This window comes from Phymastichus coffea, unplaced genomic scaffold, assembly GCF_024137745.1.
Source record: "Phymastichus coffea isolate CEN01 unplaced genomic scaffold, Cenicafe_Pcof_1.1 PCOF00003, whole genome shotgun sequence".
In the NCBI taxonomy this organism is placed as follows: Eukaryota; Metazoa; Arthropoda; class Insecta; order Hymenoptera; family Eulophidae; genus Phymastichus; species Phymastichus coffea.
Window position 1 is genome coordinate 5,080,015 of NW_026706814.1, and position 27,574 is coordinate 5,107,588.

General features: G+C 37.4%; 1 protein-coding gene across 2 annotated transcripts in view; it reads right to left on the bottom strand.

Annotated features, from left to right (window-relative positions):
- Positions 1-27,574, bottom strand: part of LOC131664775 (glycogen [starch] synthase) — a 1,096,132-nt gene that overhangs the window by 451,799 nt on the left and 616,759 nt on the right. The gene's annotated exons all lie outside the window — the stretch shown is intronic.

Genomic DNA, 27,574 nt, shown 5'->3' on the forward strand with positions numbered 1-27,574 from the left:
AAATGAGAAACACATATTTATTTCTTGAACCTGAGAGTGAATTATTTCAATCCTTTTTTGCCGTTATATTTTAGAAATAGATCAGGAAATATTTATAATAAATATTTAGAAATGTATATGAAACGTTTTCTTCTTTCAGCGCAGTTGTCGGAAACAATTCCATATTTTTTTTAACACGGTGCGTGAAGTGGTGACTGTACGCCTTCATATCAGGAAGCACAAAACTGCATGGACAGCCTGGCAGAACAATACTGTTATATTTTATGAAATATATCCGAAATATTTCATGAAATAATCCAGGAATCTCTATCATAACTAAGCTGGAATATTTCAGGAAATGTTACAGGAGTATTTCATGAAATATATCCGGAACATTTCATCTAATATTTCTAGAATCTTTGAAGCAATTTAGCAGTAATATTCCCTTACAATACTTCTGGAATATCTCATCAAATATTCTAGGACTATATCATGAAATAATCCGGAACAATATCATGAAATATATCAGGAATATTTCACGAAATATATCCGGAACATTTGATCTAATATTTCCGGAACCTTTGAAGCAATTTAGCAGTAATATTTCATACCAATACTTCTGGAATATCTAATGAAATATTCAGTGAGTATATCATAAAATATTCCGGAACAATATCATAAAATATATCAGGAATATTTAACGAAATATATCCGGAACATTTGATATAATATTTCCGGAATCTTTGAAGCAATTTAGCAGTAATATTTCCTTCCAATACTTCTGGAATATCTCATGAAATATTCAGGGAGTATATCATGAAATATTCCGCAACAATATCATGAAATATATCAGGAATATTTCATGTAATATTTCCGGGATACTTCACGAAATACTCCCACAATCTTTAAAGCAATACATCAGTAATATTGCATGAAATAATCCAGGAATGTATATCGTAACTTAGCAGGAATATTTCATGATATACACCAGTAATATTTCAGAAAATATTTCCGAAATATTTGAAGCAATATATCAGTAATATTTCATGTAAGATATCCGTAATATTTCATGAAATATTTTAGTACGGTTTATGTGGCGGACATTCCCATATTTCCGAAATATGTCATGAAATGATCCAGGAATGTATATCGTAACTTAGCAGGAATATTTCATGAAATACACCAGTAATATTTCAGAAAATATTTCCGAAATATTTGAAGCAATATATCAGTAATATTTCCTGCAAGATATCCGTAATATTTCATGAAATATTTTAGTACGGTTTGTGTGGCGGACATTCCCATATTTCTGAAATATTTCATGAAATGATCCAGGAATGTATATCGTAACTTAGCAGGAATATTTCATGAAATACACCAGTAATATTTCAGAAAATATTTCCGAAATATTTGAAGCAATATATCAGTAATATTTCCTGCAAGATATCCGTAATATTTCATGAAATATTTTAGTACGGTTTGTGTGGCGGACATTCCCATATTTCTGAAATATTTCATGAAATGTTTCATCAATATTCCTAATTTTTCATGAAATATTTCAGAAATATTTCGGAAATATTTCATGCTCTGTGGGGTCCGGGAGGGGAGAGCTAGCGAGTCAGTATAGCAGTGTTCGTCAGACTTGCTATGTCGTGTCCTTCATCAACATTTTTCATAGCAAAGTACAGAGGCTATTTTCGAGATATTCTGTGCCGAGTGTGTAAGTGAGTGTGAGCCTTGCACCTCGTGCGTAGCAACGAAGACTGTGGCAACAACAGATTAGCAGCAGCATCCACCTCGCAACTCGACAACAGCAACAAAAGCCGGTTGCAGAGGCAGCTCGTGGCTCGCGTAAGCGGATACGGTTGGCCACCGTATCCTCATCAGATCTGCGGTAAGTGCGCTGCACTTTTGAATTTGTTTTGCGTGCGATCCCGCGCAGCGTGCGCGGTGAGTTTTGTAGGTAGCGTCGTGCGTGCGATTAGTCCACGACGTCCGCGAAATTAACTCTCTCTCTCTCCCCGTTCGATCTATTTTGTAGATACGGCGTACGTTCAGACTCTCGGCAAATCATACCTTGTATAGGATTTATCTCGTCCAATAAAGTGATTAACTAATAATAAGAGACGATCTTATTATTTCGTCTCACCTTGTCCGATGTCGGTGTTTATGTTTACGTTTTGATTCGAACGCGCCGGTAATCCAACAAAGGTCGCGAATAATATAGAAAGAGCTGTTCGTTAACCGAGTTATCTGCTGCGGCCGACGGAGCGCTGGCAAGCAAGCACACCAGCACCTCTAGCGGATAGTTCGAGCATCGAAGTTGAATTGCTGCGAGGGCTCGGCGCATGCGCACACCGGCGGAAGGTGAGTCAGTGTGCTCGAAGCACACAGTTAACAGAGCACCGGTTGGCCGTTGCGGTAAATATAATTGCCTGGGATTTGCGACTAAACGGTAGCCTGTTACACATTGTAGGGTCCTATTACCACCTAGGGAGCTAAAAATTTGGGTGAAGAAGTTTTCAAGTATGTCCTTTCGAACGACTAACTCCAAATAAAAATACAGGCAGGGTCAATTTTAACATCCTTATCTCGCTATAGCCTTGAACGTGCAGTTCAAAGATCACAGTTTTCCGCGTATATTAGATTGGGTTTATACAATATTTTTTCTAAAATGAATATTTATTGGTATAAAGATTTGAATATCATCTGAAATATATTATTTTGAATGTTCAATTAATGAACAAATTGAAATTGTTTTCAACTACATCTGTTAATTCTATGTTTTAATGGTTTCGTTTAGTAAACTGACTGCTAATGATTATTTACATGTATATTTTTTACCAGCAATTTTAAAGATAACAAAAGTGAAAATATAGGATAGGACATTTCAATCGACCTAGTGAGTTTCTCAAAAATTATGAGTGTTAGCAAAAAACGGTTCACTGAAAGTGGCTCAAGTTTGAGCGCGACATATTCCTATGATCTTGCCATTGATCTTGGTGATCATGACATCAAGGTGAACTTTGTTTACAGGTTAAGTTTGCTATTGTATGTTTTTCTTATTAGAGACTTCTATGTAGATAATTTTTTTTTTAACATCACCACTCGAAAAATCAGATAATAATCTTCAATCAAGCTCTCTCTATACACATCCAAACCGTACTGACTCACTACAAATTTGTTACAAGTAAGAATCTTACTAAATTTGAAAATAAGAGAAGAATCGAAAAATTCTTGATTTGTATTTTGTAATTACATAAAATTAAATTGTTGTAACATCAAAACGAAATGTTCATTGCAAAAAATAATACTTTATTGCTCAAAATTATCATTGGAATAAATCATACTGAAAACTTATGAAAGATGCTACAGCTTAACAAAAAAATAACTTTAATTTTTTTAAGTTTCAAATATTGTCTTCTTATCAGTTTTGAGGTTTCGATTGCAATTACATGATCAAAATTTTGTATACGTGACTAACTCCTAAAATGGCTGACAATCAATCAAATGAGATTGTGGCTATGTTGATGGTTTTAGGGGAAAATCGTAACAATTATCGTGTTGCAGCAAGTCTTTACGCTGAACGCTTTCCTCATAGACGACATCCAAATCATAGAGTAATTAGTCGCTTAACTCAGCTCCTCGTAGACATGTGATTCGGCAACGCCGGCAACACGTATTTGACGTAAATGATGTACGTGTTTTTGTTCTTGCAATCATTCATCTTGATTATCATACCAGCAGTCGCCGAGTTGAGAGAGAGAGAGAGAGAGAGAGAGAGAGAGAGAGAGAGAGAGAGAGAGATTGATTATGTTATACCAAGAATAACATTTTTGATAATTCTTAGAGCTCTTCACTACAATACTTATCATATGCGACGGGGAAGAGGGAGGGGAAAATAAGTGGTAGTCAATTTCCCGGGCTCGACTGCCGCCAGCGGCGCAGTTAGCCGATAATGTGCAGCTTTTATATATTTGAGTTGGGCACCAGCTACCGTGCTCTCGCGTTAGGAGAACAGGTAGCGCTGCAACGTCGGCTGTCGGGCGTGGGCCCTGCTGGTCGCTATGATTGTCGAGTGGTTTCCCCGCTGCCTCCTTCCTCGTCGTCGTCGATCTCGCGCGGGTTATCACCTGTAAGAGATGAAAGGGGGAGCGCGAAATCCTATACGTAAATCGTTCGGACACGAGGAGATACCGAGCGAACGAGAAAGAGACAACGGGTGATTTTCAGCCACCCACGGCTGCGGCTCGTCCAGCTAGTCAGGCTCTTGTTCGGGGCACTAGGCTCTCATCTCGGGAATGGGTACATCGAGGGGCGTCACAGGGGCGCCTCGTTAACGGATAAGTAGCTGGGAGAGAGGTTCCCTCCGATTCTTCGTCGACTGGTGGCGTGGTTCACGCGACAACTATTATTGGGCTGGGCGGCAATCAAGTCGATTACATGTGCGTTCGTTAATCTCGGGACTGATCGCGATAGCTACGGGGGATGAGGTGATCAAGAGGTCAAACTCAGTAACAAAACCATGATTAATAAAGACTCGAGTTTATTAGATCAACTATTCCCTAGGTCAGCCCAGTAGTCAATCCCTCAAGGTCATGCGGCACTCGCGTTAACGCGGACGTTTAACAATCACGCGAAGAATTCGTCTTTCGGACAACGTACGGTACAACGGCGCAACAAAAGAAATCGCCCGGAAGCTTAGCGATGCAGTGTGCACAAAGACGAATCTATGGAACGCGCGAAGGTCATGCGGCACTCGCGTTTAACAATCACACGATTTATTAGAAAAAGCAAAGCGTACTCACTCGGGCGCTTCCTTGATACGATCGCGATCGCGACCACGGTCGCTAATGCTGCCGTAGCTACTGTTGTTGAGGCCGCTGCTTGTGGCTTGCTGGCCTGTTGCTGCTGTTAGGCTGCTCTGCTTCTGTTACTACTGTTAGGCTGCTCTGCTTCTGTTGCTGCTGCTAGGCTGCTCTGCTTCTGTTGCTGCTGCTAGGCTGCTCTGCTTCTACTGCTGTTGCTGCTGCTCTGCTTCTATTGCTGTTGCTGCTGCTCTGCTTCTATTGCTGTTGCTGCTGCTCTGCTTTTAGGCCTGGCTCGCTCCAGAATCTAACGGGGGCGTCTGGTCGGCATCAGGGCTGAACGACTACTGGCGCGGCGTTTTTCGGCGACGCGCCGCTTCTCCTTGCTTACCTCCCCTTAGCGGTTACATGATTGGTTAGCTTGTTGCTAAGCCGGGTGTCAGCGCCGTCTATATCAGTATTTCTTGCCCGCGTAATTTATTCATTGGTCGTGTCTTGGCGCCTAATTTCCCTACTGGTTGTGGAGATAGCGTCGGTTTCACTCCATTTGTCTAGCTACCCCTAAGCTAATAACGATTGGCCGCTCTGTTATCGTCGCTTGTCTATCCTTGTTTATGTGTTTCTCGTTGGTCTTACCGGTTCCCCTCACTCGCGTCCGATCGGTCTCGTATCGGTTGTCTCGCTCGCTCTCACGCGCTCGGTTGCCCCTACCTCGGTCTAGCCAGGTCTACCTTAGTTAACGGGGGCTTGCGATCAGCTGATTACAGCTGGAATCTTTAAGGGCTTCCAGCTTCCCGGGGGAGTATCGGACCGGGTCGTGAGTGTGCGAGGGGTTGTACGCGGGCGTAAGGGTCGTGCGCATCGGTCGGGAAGACTTCGGGGGATTATAGGTCGCGAGATCTGGACATGCGTGGGAGGGTATATGCGGCAATAGCCGTTTGGCCACACGTTTCTAGCAGGAGCGGGACTAGCATAAGGTAACATAGGTTTTTCTGTGATGACGCGGCATCACACATATTACTTTGGTTTAAGAGTTGCAAGCTGCACATTTACAACAGCGAATTGTGTTTTGTCAATGTGCCTTACATATAAAACAAAATGATCTAAATTTTATTAACTTTGTTCTTTTTTCTGATGAGACTAAATTTTAAAGTGACGGAGAAGTTAATAAGCATAATTACCGCTACTGGTAGAATGAGAATTCTCAGTGGCACAGAAATGTAAATCGTCAGAAGTGTTGAAGTCTGATAGTTTAGTGTGAAATCATCAATGGATATTCGATCGGTTTTTTATTTAAGGAAAATGTTAACAGGGATACCTATTCACAGTTAATAAGATATCAGTTACCTGAAATGATGAAAGATATTGATTTACAAACACGACAAAGAATGTAGCTTCAACAGGATAGTGCAGCACCATATTTAGCTTGAATCACACGGATTTTTTTGGATGAAAATTATCATCGTAGATGGAGGAGGTCTGGGTTAATTGGCCTGCAAATTCACTTGATCTCACATCTCTAGACTTTTTTTGTGAGGCTATTTAAAAAATATTGTTTTTGAATAACAACTTACAACTAGAGAAGACATGCAAGATCGCATTCGCATGCGTTGCAATACCAACAGAAACTTTTCTTGGCACCGTCCGCCATTTCCAGAGGCGATTAATTTTATGCCTTCAAGCAAATATACGAAACTATGAACATTCGCAACTCAAGTTGTATTTAACCGTGTCTTGTATTTGGCAAAATAAAATAAACATTAAATAAACGTAAAAATTAACTTTTTTCAAATCCTTACTACCACTTCCTCTTACCAACTTAACTTGTACTTGATATTGTCATGACTGGTAAAAATGAAATAAATGTAAAATGAAAGTAAAAATTTTTCTTTGATTATTGGGTTATAATTTTCAATGACATGACTTTAATGTGACATTGTTACTTTTTTTAAAATACTTTAGATATAAAATTTTCTGTTCATTCCGAATTCGGGATAAATAAGACAGATTACCATTAAAAAAAATAAAATTGACTTTGAAATTGACCTTGAAACTTGAGCAAACATGGTCTAAAACATTTTTCGCTTAACCTTACCTTGTCCGAGCATTCGGGTGAAAAGAAAAAAAAAACTAACCTTTACATTACCTAGGGGGTCACGTGGACCTCAGTTATGTTACCTCATTTGAACGTAGAATTTCCCGCCTATTGCGAATCCGTCATCGAAAATAGATGTATCCATTAAAAAAAATTAAGTTGATCTTGAAATAACCTTGAATACAATCTCTAAGGTCAAAGGCAAGGTCATAAGGACATAATGACCTTGCCATCTCAAAGTTGAACCACTTTCATCTGACCCGTTTTTCGCTAACTCCCAAAGTTTCTGAGAAAACTCACTAGGTCAATTAAAATAGTCCACCCTCTATAGACTCCAGCGTTAATGTGTTTACATTCATTTTATGAAACTAGCAACCAATAAATCATTTCGAAAAAAAAGAGAATGAAATCGTTCTAATTATTTTCAATTACTAATCGATAATCTGGTTTTCGAACGTGTAAGATTGAAATAAAGGTTGTAAAGTCACAATCTTTATTCAATAAGTAGAATAAACGTTTAATAATAATGAAATATTTTAAAAACAAATTAAAAGATTATTCATTGCAATTTTTAGTATGACAAATCATAAATTTGAAAACGTAATTAATCACTAATACACATTTTTCCGCTTTGATATGTGTTTTGTAAAAAAAATGAAATATCTTCCTTTGAAAAGAGTAATTTATGTAAAAAATATTAATAATATAACAATAAAAAAATGAAAAAAGAGATAAGAACGCTATAACGAGTGAAATCGCAAACTCGTTATACGAGGTCTGTCCGGAAAGTATCGGGCCTACCGTTTATATCTTCGCGCCATAGTGTTCGAGCGACCTCTACCGGACAGAAACGTTAACAGTAAAGCCTCACAAATCTATTGGTTACTTACTGATACCTGGCGGACGTATAGTTCATGCGCAGCGTGTCTTTGTTTACAGTGCCTTTTTCGCGTTCGTCGGATTTGATATTGTCAAAAATGACTGAAAAACAAGATCAACGAATTTGCATCAAATTTTGCTTTCAACTCGGAAAAACGGGTTCGGAAACTATTCAAATGATGCAAAAGGCCATCGGAAGCGAGTGTATGAGCAAAACACGAATAAAAGAGTGGTATAAACGGTTCAAGGATGGTCGCACTTCTGTCGATAGTGATTCTCGTTCCGGCCGACCTTCAACGACAAAAACCTCAGATAATATTGAGCGGGTGCGACTTGCAATCGAACAAGATCGTCCTATGACTGTGCGAGAACTAGAAGAAGACCTTGGGATATCAAAAACTATCATTTCAGAAATTTTAATCGGAAATTTAGGAAAGAAACGCGTATGTGCGAAACGCATCCCAAAATTGTTCACAGCAGAGCAGAAGAACATTCGCTTAGAAATCGCTTTGGACAATCTGGAAATGGTCAATAATGATGATAATATACTTAGAAAAGTCATTACAGGTGATGAATCATAGGTTTATGGTTATGATCCTGAAACAAAACAACAATCTTCACAGTGGAAGCATTCTGAATCGCCAAGACCAAACAAATTACGTCAAAGTCGGAGCAATGTTAAGTCAATGTTGATTATTTTTTTCGGTTGTGAAGGTGTTCTACATCACGAATATGCACCAACAGGTCAGACAATCAATAAAGAATACTACGTTCAAATTTTAAAACGTTTGCGTGATGCAGTAAGAAGAAAATGGCCGCACTTTTGAGAAAGTGGTGACTGGCTTCTCCATCACGATAATGCGCTAGCGCATTCATCCAATCTTGTGCAGCAGTTTTTGAGCAAACACAATATCGTATTGCTTCGACAACCTCCATACAGTCCCGACATAGCCACTTGTGACTTTTGGCTGTTTCCAAAACTAAAAACACCACTCAAAGGACACCAATTCGATGACAAAACAACGGTTGAAAACAATGCGACGAGTGTACTTAAGGCTATGCCTAAAAGTGAGTTCCAGGACTGTTTTGAAAAGTGGAAACATCGATGGAACCATGTTATTCAATCAAGTGGGGATTACTTTGAAGGATGCCACCCACCAGATGATAAAGAATAACGCTAGCACGAAAATATAAAGGTAGACCCGATACTTTCCGGACAAACCTCGTATCTCTCTCTCCCTAGTAACGATATGTAAATATAACATATTCCTCCGAACTTATCCTATGTATTTATAAATTTATTATGTTTATATTCATTAATTATTTCTATCTGCATATGTAATTACCCTTCTGTTTAGATATAAGGTGAGTGAGGTGAGGTAGAGATGCGAGTACGCAGGGATACTTCCGTGCGCGACAGCGAGGCGTGGAGAGAGAGAGAGAGAGAGACATAGTCGCGCCTTAGCGAATGATCGCGCGCACTGATTGACTCATGAGAACGAAATCGAGAGTCGAGCCGGCGGCACGCTAGAGAGTTGTTGTTGTGTGGACTCGCGAGCGAGTGGATAGAGTTCTTTGTCTCGACGACTTTCCTTGCTCGGATCTTGGTTGTGAACTGTTGCTTCCCTTTTCCTTCGATCTTGGAGTGAGCGTGCCCTTATCCAGAGAAGAATTATGACGTCGCCTGGCCCTGTGGAGGATCTACGCACGTGGATTGTAGCTGGTAGAGCAGGACTTTGTTGCGCAAGGAACTCTCGTTAGAAGAAACCGAGCCGCATAGTGTACGTGGTACCCTACAATTCGTGCGTGTGCGTCTACGCAAACCGTGTGACTGGTTTGTGTGCCTAGAGGACGAGCACCGTCATTGTAAGTACCGGCTTGTTTGTTTACTCTCTCTCTCTATCCATCCTCTCAGCGTGCTCTTTCCCTCCTTGCAACCGCTTTTGTCAACCTTTATTGGTTAAAAAATACTGTTCACCGTAAGTTTCTTTTTATTTAGTCGTATCCCGCCGCCTACTTCGAATGTTTCGCTTTTTCGCGCCTAAACCCGCTCTTGTATCTTCGACTTTCGCGTTCTTCAGCCAACACTACGAATCTGCATGGATCTGGCTGTCCTATCACCAGCGTGACGAGCACCGGACTTGAGAAGACGGACAATTCAGGAGGCTCCAGACTTCGCTCGGACATTCCTCATTTATTATTTCCTTTTTTTATATTTACGGGATAAGCCGGGCTGAATCCCCGTTATAATACGTGAAACGTAACTGATCCTATATATTGTTATGTTATATATTTACATCGGTAACATGTTTACACATATGTCAAATTTACAAAGTGCAAAGGAAAGCAATTAAACAGCGATACTTATGATACTTGCAAGAAAATTATTCATAGAAAACCTGTACCTGAATTCGTTATCCAAATTTCAGCTCTTTCTGATTGGGTCTTTGAATTTGGAAATCGGTGCATTCTACTGTTGAGCTTCGAGTTTATACACTCCCGATATTTACAGTAGTCATACGATTTTAACGTTGGCGCCATTATTGCAATATTGAAAAAATAATTAAGAAGAAGTGAATGAGAATCAATGAGATTAGCGCAACGTTGACAACGTATAACCTCGGAAGAAATCGCACTTTTTGTGGCACTGTCTGGCACTGTTTATGTTATTTGTGTACTTTTTCAATGATTCATGAAAAATATTATTCACTGATTCACTAATTATTATGAATTGCAAATCAAATGATTAAAACGGGTAGATATTTGAGATTGACGAACTAACGTTGTCAACGTGCAGTGGTTCTGTAAACAAGTGCACGCCAGAATACTCGTATGCTTTTCATATATATGAACTATTATCACGCGCAGTCCCGCTGATAAATATCAAAACAAAAGACAATTCGTTTCGACGGCGAGAATTTTCGCAGATTTGATAAGTGTTTTATATTTGAGAGTTAAAATATCAATTATAAGTAACTTACATTAATGTTATTAACATGTATCGTAACGGGATGGATTAGCTAGTACAAACGGGGTTTATTAAAGAACAAACTTCCATGATGCAGAGCTAACCGCCGCTCCGTTAAACACGTATGAGTATAGGTGTATTCACCTTCACGTTTGTTACTTTCATTCTGATGTCTTCTATCCAACCGAGTTTAACTCATCTTAAGTCATCTGAATTGTGACACTCGATCTATCTTAGGTTTGAGAGACCTAATGTTTATTGCAACTTATCCTCTAGATGAAATCGGTTTAAAATTTAACCGGTGACAGATCCGTTAAACTAATAGGAAACGAAATAACGTAATGCGGAGAATAAAATTAATATCGTTTATCTCTAATAAACTACAATCTTTGATGGGCCGAAAGACTTTCGTAGGCGAATAGGATTTACAATAATACGGGGTGAGAGAGAGGAAGAGAATTCAAAATTCGACCGTGAAAACTAACGCTCGGCGCGAACACACAAATAATCGCGATAGACAAAATATTCTCGTGAATATTTTGTCGCGCAGAAAAAGAAGGTGCACCTACACTGCGGTGCAATTACGGTGATTAGTAATTGTTGTAGAGTAAATAACTGGTGCTCCTCTGGAATCAGCTGCGCTGCCTCTGACACGAATATCGGTGACTGCTGCTGTTTTGCTGCTGTGATTCTACTTCTTTTAATCAGCTTCCTCGCTATCACTCGCGCACGTATTCAAAATCCCAGAAAAAAACTTTTTATAGTAAAACGGCAAAACACTGTGCAAAACTTTTGGCGGTTTTATCTACAACAGCTGAGGCTTAACTGAAACTTTGAAATCTTACGCGCCCCCTCTCTCTCTCTCTCTTAGACGTTCGTTCTAGCATTGCGAGTGCTATCGAATCACGAACGTATCGATTGATCAAATCGACTACCGTTGCAGTATTCAATAACTATTAATGTATTTATTTATCTAATAAATATGAAAATGATTGCGTTAATTAAAATAGTATTTATATAAGTCCTAAGAAGAATTTTAATTTTAGTATTTAATTCTAATTCTCCGTCAATAAGCTTATTATACAATTGAATATTAAACAAATTTATTAATGTATATAATTAGAAGCTCATGCACGTGGGCATGTGACCATGTGTGTGTGTTCTGTGTATAAGCGTATGCGATCATAACTAACTTATCGACCAATTGAAAAAAATAAGTACAGCTAACAATGTGTACTTAAATATATGATACGGATTCCGCGATTGTATTTCTTCTTCGCTGTGTGCATTCTATTCGTTCTCTGGTTTTCGCAATGCAAAATCAAAATGAACAAATATTTTTTTGAAATTTCCAAAAGCGGATGCGTCCGTTTATTTTGTCATCGTGGTTTATAATAACAAATAAAATAAAAAGAATGAATTAAAATTTCATTATTTTCCAACAAATTTAAATCCGTACTATCCAAACTCGAAGTCAAATGAACATTATTTATTTTTATTTGTATTTTATGAGTATTTCAAAACGCCGTATAAAACAAGGATAAATATCGTTTTCATCGTCAAAAACTACTTCCATAAATAAAAGATAAGTATCAGGAACGTGAACCCTCATTAATCAATTTTTTTTGTCGAGGAAGCTATGCGTTTTATAGAACGAAAAAATACAAAATTAAGAGCGTAATCCTAAAACAGTGGTAACGATATATGAATGTTCGCAAATGCAATGCTGAAATATTGTGCTTTTTTATGAAATTGTTTATATATATTTCAACATCATCTATGTCAATCAAAGCTAATATAAAATTTATAGCGAAGACACGCGTATAAAAATATTTCCTAAGAATATTAATAGTTATATTATATAATTTATTGAACATAATTATACATTGTTAAAAGCGTCCACTATTACGATAAAAATATTCCAACTTGTGAGATATACATTGACTATATCATGTAGTGCATATTCATATAATACATATTAAAATAACAATTACTAGCTTGCGTTCGAAAATATATATAATCTATAAGTGTGCGTATAGGTACGCTATATTGGCGGCAAGACGTATGTACGAAATAATAACAAAAATAAATAGCATACTAGAAAAGAACTAAATATACTTAAACAATTTTATTGATAAAGGCTGAAAATTTTGAAACGATATTGTTGTTTCAATGAAATATCAATTAATATTATTATTATATGTATTTTACGACAAAAACATAATTTTGACCTTTGATTTGTATAAAAATCTTAAAAAAAGTAAGTTGTCAGAACGAAACATCCTTGCAATGTCACCAAAGAATATAATACCGAAACATTTTTTTATTTTTCTACAATACATATAATTTTTTAAATTAGGTAATCTTTCAAAATCATATATTCTTTTTAATAAGTATAACTGTATGTGAAATGAAATGTAAACCTCACTATAATGAATAGTTAGAAATATTTCAATAGGCATTTTATTAAATATTATTGTAAGTGAGTATAACATTAGTAGCCCAATTTTTTCCACGCCAAGCTATTTAAATATCGCTGAACATGTTTCATATTTATGTTATTAAATCTGTTATTAAATCTGTCAATCTCACTCAAAATAATTGATAACCAAAAATATAAATAAATAACGAAATCATTTCGGACTCATTAAAAGTCTGTCCATTCAATTCTATTATTTCAATCTTAGACCTATCATATTTTTATAACAGGAAAATAAGAGGAATGTAATAATAATCAATATAATCAATATAATAACAATCAATATAATCATTGCAACGGTAGTCGATTCAACTAATCGATCCATTCGCGATTCGTATACTCGCGATGTTAGTTCGAACGAATAAGAGAGAGAGAGAGAGAGGGCACGCGAGGGTTTGAAAATAGACAGTTAAGCCTCAGCCGCTTTTGCGATAGTACCGCCAATTATTTTGCACAGTGTTTCGCCGTTTTTTTATAAAGTTTTCCTGGACTGTTTGATACGTGCGAGTGCAGCGAGGAAGCAGCACAGCAGCATTACAGCAGCAGCAAACAGCAGCAGATTTGTGAGCGAGGCAGCGCAGCTGATCTACCTAAGGAGCACCAATAGTTAATTTGGCTGATTAAACAATTACGGCTGATCACCGTAATTGCACCACAGGGTAGGTGTACCTCCCTATTATTGCGTGACAAAATAATTTCGAAAGTATTTTCTCAATCGCGAGCGTTATTTTTTGTATTCGCATCGAGCGTTAGTTTCGCGGCAAAAGTTCGAATTCTCTCTCTCTCTCTCTCTCTCTCTCTCTCTCTCACCGTATTATTAACAATAATTGTAAATCCTATTTCGCGTGCGTTAGTCTTTCGGCCCGTCAAAGACTGTCGTTTCTTATTAATTAAACATCATTAATTTTATTCGCCGTGTTACGTCATTTCGTTTTCCTAATAGCTTAATAGATATATAAAGGATTAAGTTTTAATCTGATTTCGCCTAGGGGATTAGTCGGATTAAGCATTAGGTCACTCACACCTAAGATAGATCGAGTGTCACAAGTCAGGTGACTTAAGGTGAGTTCAACTCGGTTGGTAAGAAGACACTGAAACGAAAGTAACAAACACTAAGGCGAATATACGTATAACTATACGTGTTTAACGGAGCGGCGGTCAGCTCTGCATCGTGGGAGTTTGTGCGTTAATAAATTTCCCATTTTTGTTAGATAACCACCCCATTACATCATATAAAATTCACAGATTACGTAATTTCGTAATTAAAAATTTAATTGTTTATCGTATCAACTTCGTGAATGCATATTATTTTTGATTTGTCAAATAAATAACTTAGCGATTAAACAGCCATTGCAAAAATATGAAATTACTGAAATGAGATGGTAAAAACAACATTGGTAGATCAACATTGTTATGTCTGAAATTCTATTTTCGATATATAAAGAAACTTTACGTTGCATTCACCTATTTATTGGGTGAACTGAAATTCGTATCATATCTGATTATAATATAAATTAATATAATATAAATTATATCCGTTTTCCACGATACAGTCAAATTTATCTTTAAAATCATAAGTCCATCCTAGCTATAAGATAATACTACATTTTTCTCATTATTTGACGCTTCGTTGCGAGTTAGAAAGAAATCTTAAGCTTAAGAAATCTTAAGCTTAAGAAATCTTATATCACAAGTTAATATACATCAAGTATTGCACATACGAGTAGATGATAATGTTAGGCAAAAAATATACCTAGGATGGACTCTCACCATTGAAAAGATCAATTTTATATCTGATTATATTCAACAGATAATAATATATTTTATAGGGCTTATAAACGAATAAATATATTTATTGATTAGGTTATTACCCAGTTATACATCAATTTGTCGTCCAATGTACCACCTCGAAATTTTGTCGTACTTGTTGATGAGTGCACCTCGTTCAACGAAAATCAACATAAGATTAAAAGTACGTATAGCTAAAATTTTTACCACGTCGTTATTCAAAACTTTTTTGAAAAGTGGTGAATTAATTAGGGTATTATGCTGTTTGCTATATATTTTTAACGCTCCCATTATTGTTGGTATTGCTTACTTTTCGAATTTTATTGTACATTGCAAAAGTAAAAGATCTTATTGCTAACATCCTATCATTGTGCGTTGTTGATTAGTTAAACTATCATAAAATTTGATTAATTATTATCCAGTAGCACACTCTATTGACTTTATTTATATATGTACACATAATAAGTTATAAAATACAGATCGATATAGGTGACGTAGTCCAATTAAAAAAAATGTATACGTAATTTACTAAGAGCGGACCAGATTAGAAAAATATATAAAAAACATGCTATTAATAAATATATTTATTACCGTTACATGTGTAACAATAAATTGTGGCGGGGAATTTCAGGGGGTCTTAGCCGCGCTCTCGGATCTCATCCGCCACCATGCCTGGTTGGCCCTTTTTCCCCGATTAATTATTATGGCGCCAGACCGCCGTGTGTGATTAGGGCGATTGTCAAGGATAGGGCCTAGATATCGCGACGTATTCCCGTTTGTTCACAATGCGACTGCGCAGTTTGAGCAGGTGTACGTTGACCCGCGATTTCCTCTGATTCAGGCCGTTAATGTCCAACAATTTGGATTCCTTCCGTCCTCTCGTCCGTAAAACGCCGGCAGCTCAGGTTGTGACGCTTTACCTCGGGTCGGAGATTCGTTCGAATTCGCGCGTATGTTACCTAACGTCGGAACCAAAACTGGCTAACAAGTAACTTTCCGATTATAACTGTCCGCGGCTGAAAATAATCAGCATGCAGGAAAGGGAGGGTAACGAGGCGCAAAATTATAAAAATTGATCACTCTAAGTTGCATTTATTTCAAAATACGTGTACAAAGGCGGTCTAATTAGCGGATAGTCAGTATAACTCGACACAACTCTACACGCAATGGTACGGATCTACACGTCCCGGCGAGTTATATCTGTGATGGTCTTATCTATAATGTCGATTCTGCCATGGAACCCGTGATTCCCCAGTCCACTATTTAAATCTTGTTACTCTCTCCTAACCCTCTGGACAAATTTAGAAGAAACGGCAAAAAGGTCAGCGCGACTTAACTGAAAATAGCATTCTCTTCATTTAATCTTCAATTAAAAGAAAATGGCGAAATGGTCAGCGCGACGTAGTTCAAGCACTAAAATAATTCTCGATTAGATCTAGTACTCAGGTTAAATTCTAATAAACGGGCAAATGGTCAGCGCGAATGAAACTAAGCACTAATTTTCTTTTCGCCTGACTCTAACACTCATGTTAAATTAGAATAACGTCTAATGGTCAGCGCGAATTGTCTAAACACTGATATTCTGTCCGCTCAATTCTAACATTCACGTTTGATTCGGGGAGATAACGAAAGATCAGCACGAATTATCTAAAACACTGATTTTCTTTTCGGTTACTCTTTATTACTCTCGTCAATTCGGAAAAATGGCGGAATGGTCAGCACGAAATACCCTAAGCACTAAAATATATCGGCGTCAACGGATTGACGCGTCGGGACGATCTATTAGACCGAGAAATTCACGCCCGCACTCCGCAATTACTATTAATGAGTGGCACTTTGCTTACTTACGATTTTCTGCTGATGATTCTACTAGCAAAAATGGTAAAGGAAAATGTCTGGCACGGATCGCTCCTTCAGGCTTGAAGAATAGCGGCAAATTGGACAAGAATCGGCTTTTCGCGGTCAAAGATCACCCTTCCTCTCCTCTTTCCGAGAAAAAATCCTATTATTGGCCGATGTACTAATTCCGATATCGGTAGTGCCCTCATTTTATTTCCTACTTTCGTTGCTATTTACCCTCTCTCACACCCCACTAAGTCGGATAGCATTGATTGATGGGAAAGATCTACACCTACTCTTATCTATTTTTCGATGCGGACGGAAATAAAATTTTATTCTAATCCGATTATTGGTCGTAACGTCACCAGCGAGTTTCGTCAAAAGTTCGAATTTTGTCAATCAATTTATCAATTTAAATTGTCGGATTATTTGTCGCTTATCATTACATAAAAAGGGTTGTATCGGTCACAAACACATTTTCGTAATTATTTATTTTCCATTTTTCATACTTAAGTTACAACTTTAAATTAATTGTAAATAATAAAATAATTAAAGTCGTTTTATTCGTAGTGCCCTCATCATCGCATTTAAATTTGAATCTATATAATACTTATTTTAGTTCTCTCGCTTCATATGGTCTGTCTCGCTCGCTCTCGCTCAGTCTGTCTCGCTTACTCATGTTTAGTCTAACTCGGCGCTTCAAAATGGCTGTCCGCTCTCTCGCGTGCACCTCGTGTCTCGGCACCGGTCTTTGGAGCGCCTCCTGGGGCGCTCCCTTTTCTGTTTTTGTGGTGTGTATGCGTGTGTTTCCGGGTGCCGCTAGTGGTCAGCAGTAGTGTATGTGAGTGTGGCGTTCAGGGTATCGCCGATGGTGCGCAGCAGCCTGACACAGCTGATTGCTGGCTGTCGCTTCATCGGCGATTTTCTGCTCGCCCCAGGTGTGCCAGCGTTCTCCAAGTGTCAGTGTTAGTATCTGGGAGTATAATGGACCTGCATGTGTTATCAACATGCATTTCCGCTGCATTTCCTAGTCAAGTTTTCCGCGTTTTTCTCTCCAGCCGGCAACACATGGTAGTAAGTGTGTGTGTACGTGCGCTCTCTTTTTTCATATAATGCGCTCCTTTTTTCGAGTACCCATCGGATCGCGTTCGTCAACTTATTTCGTCGATTTCTCTGGTTTAGGTGAACGTATATAAAAAAACAATAAGTGCTTGTATTAGGGCGCGTATTGGTTAGTATTATACGGCTGATTACGGGGCGGCAAGGGACGGGAATGGCTTTCCTGAGGTGTTGCAAATAATGCAACACTCTCAGGCAAAGCCTTGTAATATATCGTATTACAAAATACATAACATTTGTACTAAATTTAATAATCATACAAAAGTAAAACAAGAGATAAAATAAAGATACTTGATTGTAATGAAAAAAAAAAATTGAATCGAACGGAAATTGGACCCGCGGTAGGGAAAATGAAAGCATCTCTTGTACGCTTTAGTTATGTCAGCTATTAGCGCATTTAGTATGTTAGTTATGAAAGTTACATATGTTCATAAAGGAGCATAGGGGTTAAGATTAAATACTTTGCTTAGTTAATAGTTAATTACTTAATTATTCCGACATTGATCTGAAATTTACGAAAATAGAGACAATAGTACGTATCAATTTTATTTAAAAGAAGTGTAAACTCGAGCGGAGCTTGAAAGTCCTACATGCTTCTGAACGTGCGAGTAAGCGCACGCCATAGCTCCTTTTAGTCAGATGTAGCTAGACGCACGTTCCGTTCACTCGAAAGATGCACGTTTGTATACCCCTTCCACAGCTCAAAGGGGAACGTGCGTCCAGTTCGACGCTTGACCGACAAGGGGCGCTCGAACCAGTAGCCCAGACCTGGGACGCACTAAAGCATTGCGGTTAGTAATCTCTCAACTAATCTCTGCTATTATTACTGCACCAACCCCTTCGATCTATGTCTGATCATACAGCTGATCTGGGCAACCTTAGGGGTACCAGAAAAACCAATTAAGAAGTACAAGAGACTAACTAGATCAACGGATCACTGACAACTGATAGGTAGCAGACCATGGTATAAGTAGGATGAACCCCAATCCCTAAGAAGCTCTGACTCCATAATAACCCAGATCGGGGACACGGCGGCAAAGAGGGCTGTGGTTCTAGCTGTTGAACGGTACAAACGGTAGTGTATCGATATAGAGGGAAATTCAGTAATGCTATGTGTTGGGGATGGTGGAATAAAGTAGTATTACAAATTTTAATAAATTAATATTTAATAAATACAACACAAGAACACAAAATGACTAGCAGAAGAAGTTAAACTATACTAACGCAAAAAATACTATCGAGTAAAACTAGTACAATTTTCAAAACTAAACTGTTACAAAAATTCGAATGCGTGCTGTACAGCAAGGCTACTTGCCTCATCGAAACCTCAGATCAGTCTGACGCTTTTTCTTTTCTTCCGAGCCGTGTTTCTTTCCTTCCGTAATAGGTGTAGCTTAAGAAGCTCACAACCAAACATAAGTGATTTTCTCTCTATCTTAGTCTCTTTCTTCCTCACCGAAGATGAACCACTGCTAAGACTCGTGGCGAATTGGTCATATTAAACGGGAACGCCATGCCACCGTCATATGAAAAAATCGTAACACCATGACACTCTCTCGATGCCCGTTGAATTTATGACACCATGTCACCTTCTGACAAAATTACATGAGACAGGAGCGCCATGCCCGTATCACATGCAAGGAACCATGACGCCATGCCACTGTCATATGAGAAGATCGTGACACCATGCCACTTTCTCGATGACAGTTGAATTTATGACACCATGTCACCTTCTGACGAAATTGCATGAGACGGGAGCGCCATGCCCATATCACATGCGAGAAACCATGACGCTATGCCACTATTCTCCTGCCAAATGTTGCAGTTGTGACGCCATGCCACCTGCGTACGATATATTTTCTCTACACCTCTTGAACTCATCCTGATTGAATTGAATTATGAAGGGATGATGGCTGTTTCCTGACCCTAAGATTTCGATTCGAGGCCACTCTGACCTTCGGGGTGCTAATACTACTTCGCTGTTTCATAAATCACAAATTACAAAGATAGAAATTCGTTTTACTGCGCATTGTACTGACGAAGACAAATTTTCACGGCTCAATAACACACTCGCTCCCATAAATATCTTAACCATAAACCGTTTTCAAAGGAAACCCTCAAAATTACCACTAATTGTCTTGCCATATACCAATCGTCTGTCCTCACATGCTAAACTCATGACGCATACAATATAGCCACACAAATAGAGGAGAAGACGGAGAAGTCGTGGCCGCATTCGGCAGGATTGACACATCGAAATTTATAGCGGTTATTTATGGCCGTCCCTTATTTATGCATTTTCCGAGGACCACCAGCAAGAAAACGATCGCGCACTTATTATCGCGACTGCTACCAGATATGGGATAAGCTATTTGCCGAACCGCAACACTACATATTACAAGAATTTATCTGAGAGTGTTGCATCTATTGCAACATCTCAGAAAAGCCATTTCCGCTCTTTACCGGCCCACGATTGACCAAATAATTATGCCCGATTTACGTGCTAATTTGGGTACTTTTTATTTTTCATTTTTGGAATGATACTCCGTCACAATTCAATATTGCAAAACTTAAAATAAAATTAAAGGCTTCATTTATATCAAAAAATAGCTTTTAATTCGTAGAACATAATGGCGTCTTTTGTTTTTCAATTTAAACAATAGACTTTAAATGATAAATAAATTTTAAAATTAGCAAAATTTTTAATTGTTAATATAAATTCGTGTAATGTTTTATGCTCGCTTTTAACAATTTTCTCTGTACATACAAGTTGAACTCTATCTCACAAGATATTTTAATTCGTTAATATAAGGCATAACCTGAGGTGAATCGCCGGCCGATCTTACGCGAGCTCGGAAATCGCGACGGCATAATTGGGCGCGTGTTATAGCACACCCGTGGGTGAACGATCGCTGCGTGCGCACATGGCAGCGAATAAAATGGCAGCACCCGTACCTGCTACATTCTATGAATTATGACTGTTGCGTAGGCCTCAACGTAAAAACGAACCGTTGATAAATAAATGATACCGTTGTGATAATAAAGGACGGCTTATGTTAATCATTAACTGACCCTTAAGAAGTGCCCATTCTCATCTCATACTCGTATGTTCATTTCTGTCATACGCCTTCGCACTTTCGCGCCCATTTTCAGATAGCTGAATTTAACTATAAATCCGTGCGAGACTGAAGCTGACCAGGAAAAGCAACGACAGCAATTAACAGAGACTTCGTCTGGAAACAAGGGCATATGCCCAAAGTAAGGTCAGGGTGCAAGGTTTAACGTAGAAGAAGCGTTTGCGGTTGTCCATTTTGTCTGTGACCATGTAAAATCAAAGTGTATGCCTCGTCTTCCCAAGCTAATTTTGCTGACCACGCAAAAGCGAGTATTGTTGTGTGAATCCGACATAGAGATAAAGATAAAGTGCCACGATTATTTTTCCGATAATCCGGCGTTGCGTATCTCTGAAATTGTACTATGCAGGTTGTGAATTCACTAACGTACAACCATGAAGACGCCGCGCTGACCTTCTCCCGTTTTCAAAGAAGCTGATCGTGAGAGATCAAGAAGTGAAATAAAGTGAAAAAAATTTGACTAATTTATTTCTCTGACCCAAGCCGTTCATTTTTTCCGTGTATGCTGTCATTAATTTTCAGCCCACCAAAAACAGATTTAATCGGTGATATGAGTTTCCACACGAGTTAACAGCTTTTTTCGTTTTCTGAGGTGAATCCGGAATCTCTGATAAAGCTCACTCGTTAAACAGATTATATATTTAAAAGGTTAGTTCGTTGAATTTTCTACAAAAAAAAACTCTAGTCCTCGTCTTTATATGAGTTCTGTTGTAGCTCATTCATTAACCCCTTTACATCTCTACAGTATACTAAAGAATTTTCTGTATCGTTCGTAAAATACTTTTGAAATTCGTTTAGCTTATTAATTTCTCTCGCTGCTCTTTTTAGAAGAAAAGTTAGCTACGAGAGCCAGACCGGCCAACTTTCAAACTCACATGAACGAGCCATTGGAACATCAACCCTCCCATTTTGTTACGAAAAATCGGTCTGGTGGAACGAAAATTCACCAACATTTATCGTAGTCGTTGAGTGTTGTGTGAGACTTTTTGTTTTACCTTTTCGACTTGAATTCCCGACGACTGCTTTAACTCAGGGAAAGTAATCATCAACGGATAGTCGGTGCCAAGATTTTTGCTGGCGGATTTATTTCTCAAAATTTTCTGTCACAAAGTATAGCAAATAATGCTGACTGAAATAAAACTGTACTGATAACTGACCCGAAACAAGCAGCCAACAAACTTGTAAACAATAATAAATAATCTATTAATAAAGCCGAAACTATAAGGAGTTAAGCTCAAAAGCACTCGTTATTTCTCTCTCTCTCTCTCTCTCTCTCTCTCTCTCTCTCTTTCTCTCTCTCTCCCCTATAGCATGCCTTCATAAGCTTATATATATTTTGTAATTATTACTAATGCAATTGTCTTACAGCCACTGCAACAAGATAAGTGCGGGACAGAACACTACAGAACTAATGCGTGAACGCAAAGTTAGGTCGCGAGAGAGACTCGCGCGCGTATTTGCGTGACAGTAGTCGACGATTTTAGAAAAAGAGAATGATATCGGTAGAACGTCCGACAAAGGAGTCTAATTAGTTGCCAGTCCTTGAAAGAAACGCTTTATAATGGTAGCACTGTAGTGACCTTTGGTATAGATTCGGCTCAGCACAGCATAGTAGATATTGTCGTGTTAATAAAATCGATTACTGCCGAGATGCGTGTTCATGATTGAATCTGTATAGAAATAGTTTATTCTGAATCTACCGCAACCTCGGTAAGAAGCTTTTTGGCAATGAGGTTGATGCATACTTGCCACGCTCACCAACATACGCATATTCGGCCACGAGACATACAGCGAGTAAAGTGACGATTGTTTGTAATATATACTGCTTTTGTCCTGCTTTTGCTACTGATTGTAAGTACCGGCTCGTTTATAATCTCTCTTTCTCTCTCTCTTGCTCGATCTCTCCTGCAACAAAGCTTCTCCTTCTGTACTTATTGCTTAAAATACTACAGCTGACTCATGTTAATTTTCTTTGATATAAATTTATTTCATTTTAATTGCTACTTTTTTTGTTTCACACCTGACTCTAGTCTCGTGCATTCTCTAGTTTGTAACATCTACGCTTTTGCCCATCTTCTTTTCGGGTATTCTAGGAATAAAACCATGACTCTCTCTACGTGCTCATGTGTACGAGAACAAGCCACCGGATCGACCTTGGAGTAACTCGCAAGAAGCGCACCACGAGCAGCTCCAGTGATTTCTCTCAACTTTTCTATTTCTCTCATTTATACACGGGGTAAATGAAAACCTTTTTATAATACGAAATAAAGTTATAAAAGACAAAATAAAAACATAAAATCTAGAAAAATATGGATAACTAAAATAATTCTAATATCTTGCAAAACTAAAAAAAGACTTTATATCTGGAAAAAAGATCCGTTCAGTATATATTTAAAAAGAGAACTATAACTTATATGTTAAAGAGCTACGAAAAAATCTTTAACAAAGCAAAAGAAACTTTTCACAAAAATACAATTCAGCCTTTACCACACAATCTAAGGAGTCTATGATAAGTTATTAACGACAAAATAGTTGAAAAATTAAAGAAAAGCACCGTAGCATTAATTATATAATAGAAAATAATACTAAAATTAAGAAAAAAATGATGATTATAAAGAGAATGAACAAATTTCTGTGTAATATAGGCGATAATTTAATAATAAGTAGTCAAATCTCTTTACTTCATAACAAAGACGCTGCAATACCCACGATAAATAACATCGGCACACAAAAAAGAGTGATCTGTTCAAGAAACCAAATTTATCTATCCTTATGTATTTTGACGCGCTGAATCCGAATCCGAGAATAATTTTTCCCAAACATCCTCGAAATTATTTTAAAATCGTAAAAAACCGTGAAAAATCGCGAAAAATCGTGAAAATTTGCATTCAAGAGCATAATTTAATTGCAATACATTTTTTACAAGTATCTTATGTATGATTTATGTGAATTTTAGGCGTCAAAAATGAGATCTGGCGAGTATTTGACTTTTATATCTCCACAACTGTGAAAAAATGTCAAAATCTTGTGAATCCCCTTAATAAATAAAAATATTATAAGAAAGGACAAAATGTAAATCGTGATAGTTAAGAAGTTCTTTCTATTTATAAATATGATTTTTTGAAAAAACCTGAAAAAATAGTATTCAAGGATGAAACTATGATATCCGAATGCATGGATGTAGACACTTCAAGGGTAGCAAACAAAATGGAAGTTGAGGCATTTTCTGAAAAAGAAACTTTCAAGTGAAAATTAGGAGAGAGGAGTTCTGAAGATAAATACTTGCCAGATGGCGAAAGAAAAGCTCCTCAAATCTTCAATCGAAAGAAGTTGAGTGATCTTATTCGGGATTTAAGACTGTCTAAAGATGGAGCCGAATATCTAGCCTTGGTACTCAAAAAGAAAAACCTGTTGGCATAAGAAACAACAGCTTCGTTTTAAGGAGATAGAGAAAAAGAATTTCAAAAGTATTTCAGAAACGATACAGGAAATTCTTTATCGTAATAGTAACGTTAACGTTACAAAGTATATTATCTGATTAGAAATTTTTATACAATAAAAAATAAAAAGCTATATTATAAAAAATAGTGAGCCAGATTGAAAATAGTGTATCAAATTGAAATATGACGTATGAAAGTACCATGAGGTATTATCGTAGAATCATTAATTTTCATAATTTACACAAATAATATAATACTGTTAATGCTAGAAAATAAAACTGTCGCTTTTGAGAATGATACAGCTATTATCTAAACTGGAACAAACTGGAAAGCAGTAGAAAACAACACGAACAGGCAATTAATGACTGTTCATATCTTATTAGCATTAAACAAATTAGCATTGAAAATTGATAAAACAGCTTACATCGAATGGTAACCGATGAATAAATACAATAAAAAATTTAAACATTTAAATAATAAGAAAAAATAATCAAGTAGTCTCCATGATTCAGCGTATCACCACCGAGCTACCATATTGGACCGATGCGCGCGCACCACTGCCGAGTAGCCATGTTGGATTCAAAATGTAAGTGCGGTAATGGCTCAAACAGAAATACATATCGTACATTGGAAGTCCATGAGGATTCGAATTTCCCAGACAAAATACTAATCAATATTGAAAACTACATATATGCAACAAACTTATATTAGAACTGTAATTTATATCAGAGCAGATCTTACACAAGGATAACTTTATACAATCACAAAAAAATGCAAACAAAAGCCGGTGATGCATTAAATAATACATCCTTATTAGTAAAAGAATTTATATTATATTACAATAAATACAGCGACACCAAAGAAAAACAGTACAATAGTGATAAACCCTACCACAAGGGTATTGAACAAATACAATTTGTAATAGCCTTATATTCCATGCCAGAACCTGTATCAATGAAATATAATGATACATATAAACCTATTGAAACTATCTTTGACAAAATAGTTGAAGAAAACAATAATAAAGTAAAAAATATTGATAATAAAGTCTGCTCCAAGAAAACCTAACCAGTGTTCTAACTGTATTCAGATGACCTGCGGGAATAGGAACTATTTGGGCAACAACAGAGCACTATTATATTTTAATAGAGATACATAGAAGAAACTATTTTTGACAAACTCGGTGTACTCTTTGAAAGTACAACTAAAACATAAAGAACTAAAACATAAAGAACTAATAATTGCCAATAACATAGTTTTCACACTTCACACCTTCTTGTAAATGCAATTCAACGTTACATCACCAAAAAATGTTTCCTCACTATAGAGTTACTTGTACAATACAATAGGACTAACTTGTGTCACAAAACTTTATCGCAATTAAAGGGTATAAGAAGGCTAACGTGGGATATTTCACAAAAGCTAGGCCGTGCTTCATAGAATCTGCTATAGAAGATGAAGATAAACATAAAATGTTGACATTGTGTTCTTTTTTAATTAGCTTTTAGTTTAATTTAATTTTAATTTTTTTATTATTATTTTCCAGAGCAGTATATAAAAATTTAATTTCTCAGCAGAATGATAAATATTTTATAATGTATGTAAATATATGTATTATTATATGTAATCACTCTATTTGTATTCTGGAATAAATAAATAAATGTATAACATTAGATTCTTATCTATTTTTCTAATTAGTTTATGTAGATCAATTACAAGTTACATGTCCGAGCCTTAAATATCACTACAAGTCCTACGCAGCTGATGTGAAAGAATCTGTAAATGAAATTAAAATAGATTTTATCATAAAAAGTCAAAATTGTATCTCTAAATTTTTAAGCTAGTATCAAACATACTCTAAATATTCGAAAATAATAATGAATTATAGAGAATAGGTAATTAAGGCTCTTTATTATATTGTTAAGATGTTATAATTACCGCAGAAAAATATGTTCTTAAGTATGTGTGACGAGGAATTTCGGGGGGTCTCAGCCGCACACTCAAAGTGCTTCAGCCACAAGGCCTGATTGGCCCTTTTCCCCGATTAATTATAAGGGCGCCAGACCACCGTACCTAATTAGGGCGATCGTCGGGGATAGGGCCAGAATATCGCGGCGTATTTCTGTTCCCCCATGGTGCGACGGCGCAGAGTGGGGAGGTATACGTTCACCCGCGATTTCCTTGGATTCACGCCGTTAGTATCCAACAGTTCGATTCTTTCTGTTCTCTCGTGTCCTTCAAGTGCCGACAGCTCAGGTTGTGAATCTTTATCTCGGGTCGGAGATTCGTTCGAATTTGCGCGTATGTTACCTAATGTCGGAAACGAAAATGGCGAACAAGTACTTCCCGTTATTAACCGCCCGCGACTGAAAGAATATCAGCATGCAGGGAAGGGAGGGCAACGAGGCGTAAAATTATGAAAATTGATCACTCTTAATTTTCATTTATTCCAAAATACATGTACAATGATGGTCTAATTAGCGGATGGTCAGCGCAACTCGACACAACTCTATACGCGGTGGTACGGATCCACACGCCCCGGCGAATTAAATCTGCGACGGTCTATACTATCGATTCCTGCCTTGGAAACCGTGATCCCCCAGTCCACTATTTAAGTCCTGTTAGTTACTCCTAGCACTCACGACAAATTCGAAGAAATGTCGAATGGTAAGCGCGACTTAACCGGAGTAATAAAATCCTTTCCGTTTGATCCTAACACTCACGTCCAATTCGAAGTAAATTAGGAAAGTAACAGCGCCCTCGTGTTATCTCCTACTTTCGTCGTTATTCCCCCCCCCCCCCCCCACTAAGTCGGGCAGCATGGATTGAAAGAAAAATGTAATCCTACTCTTATCTAATTTTCGATGTGGACAGAAATCAAATTTTATTCTAATTCGCTTATTGGTCGTGACGTGTCCAGTTTCGTTAGAGGTTCGAATTTCATCAATCAATTTGTCAAATTCATTCGTCAGATTGTTTGTCGCTTATTATTACATATAGGGGATTGTAGCGGTCTCATACAAGTATTTATCTTCATGTATTTTAA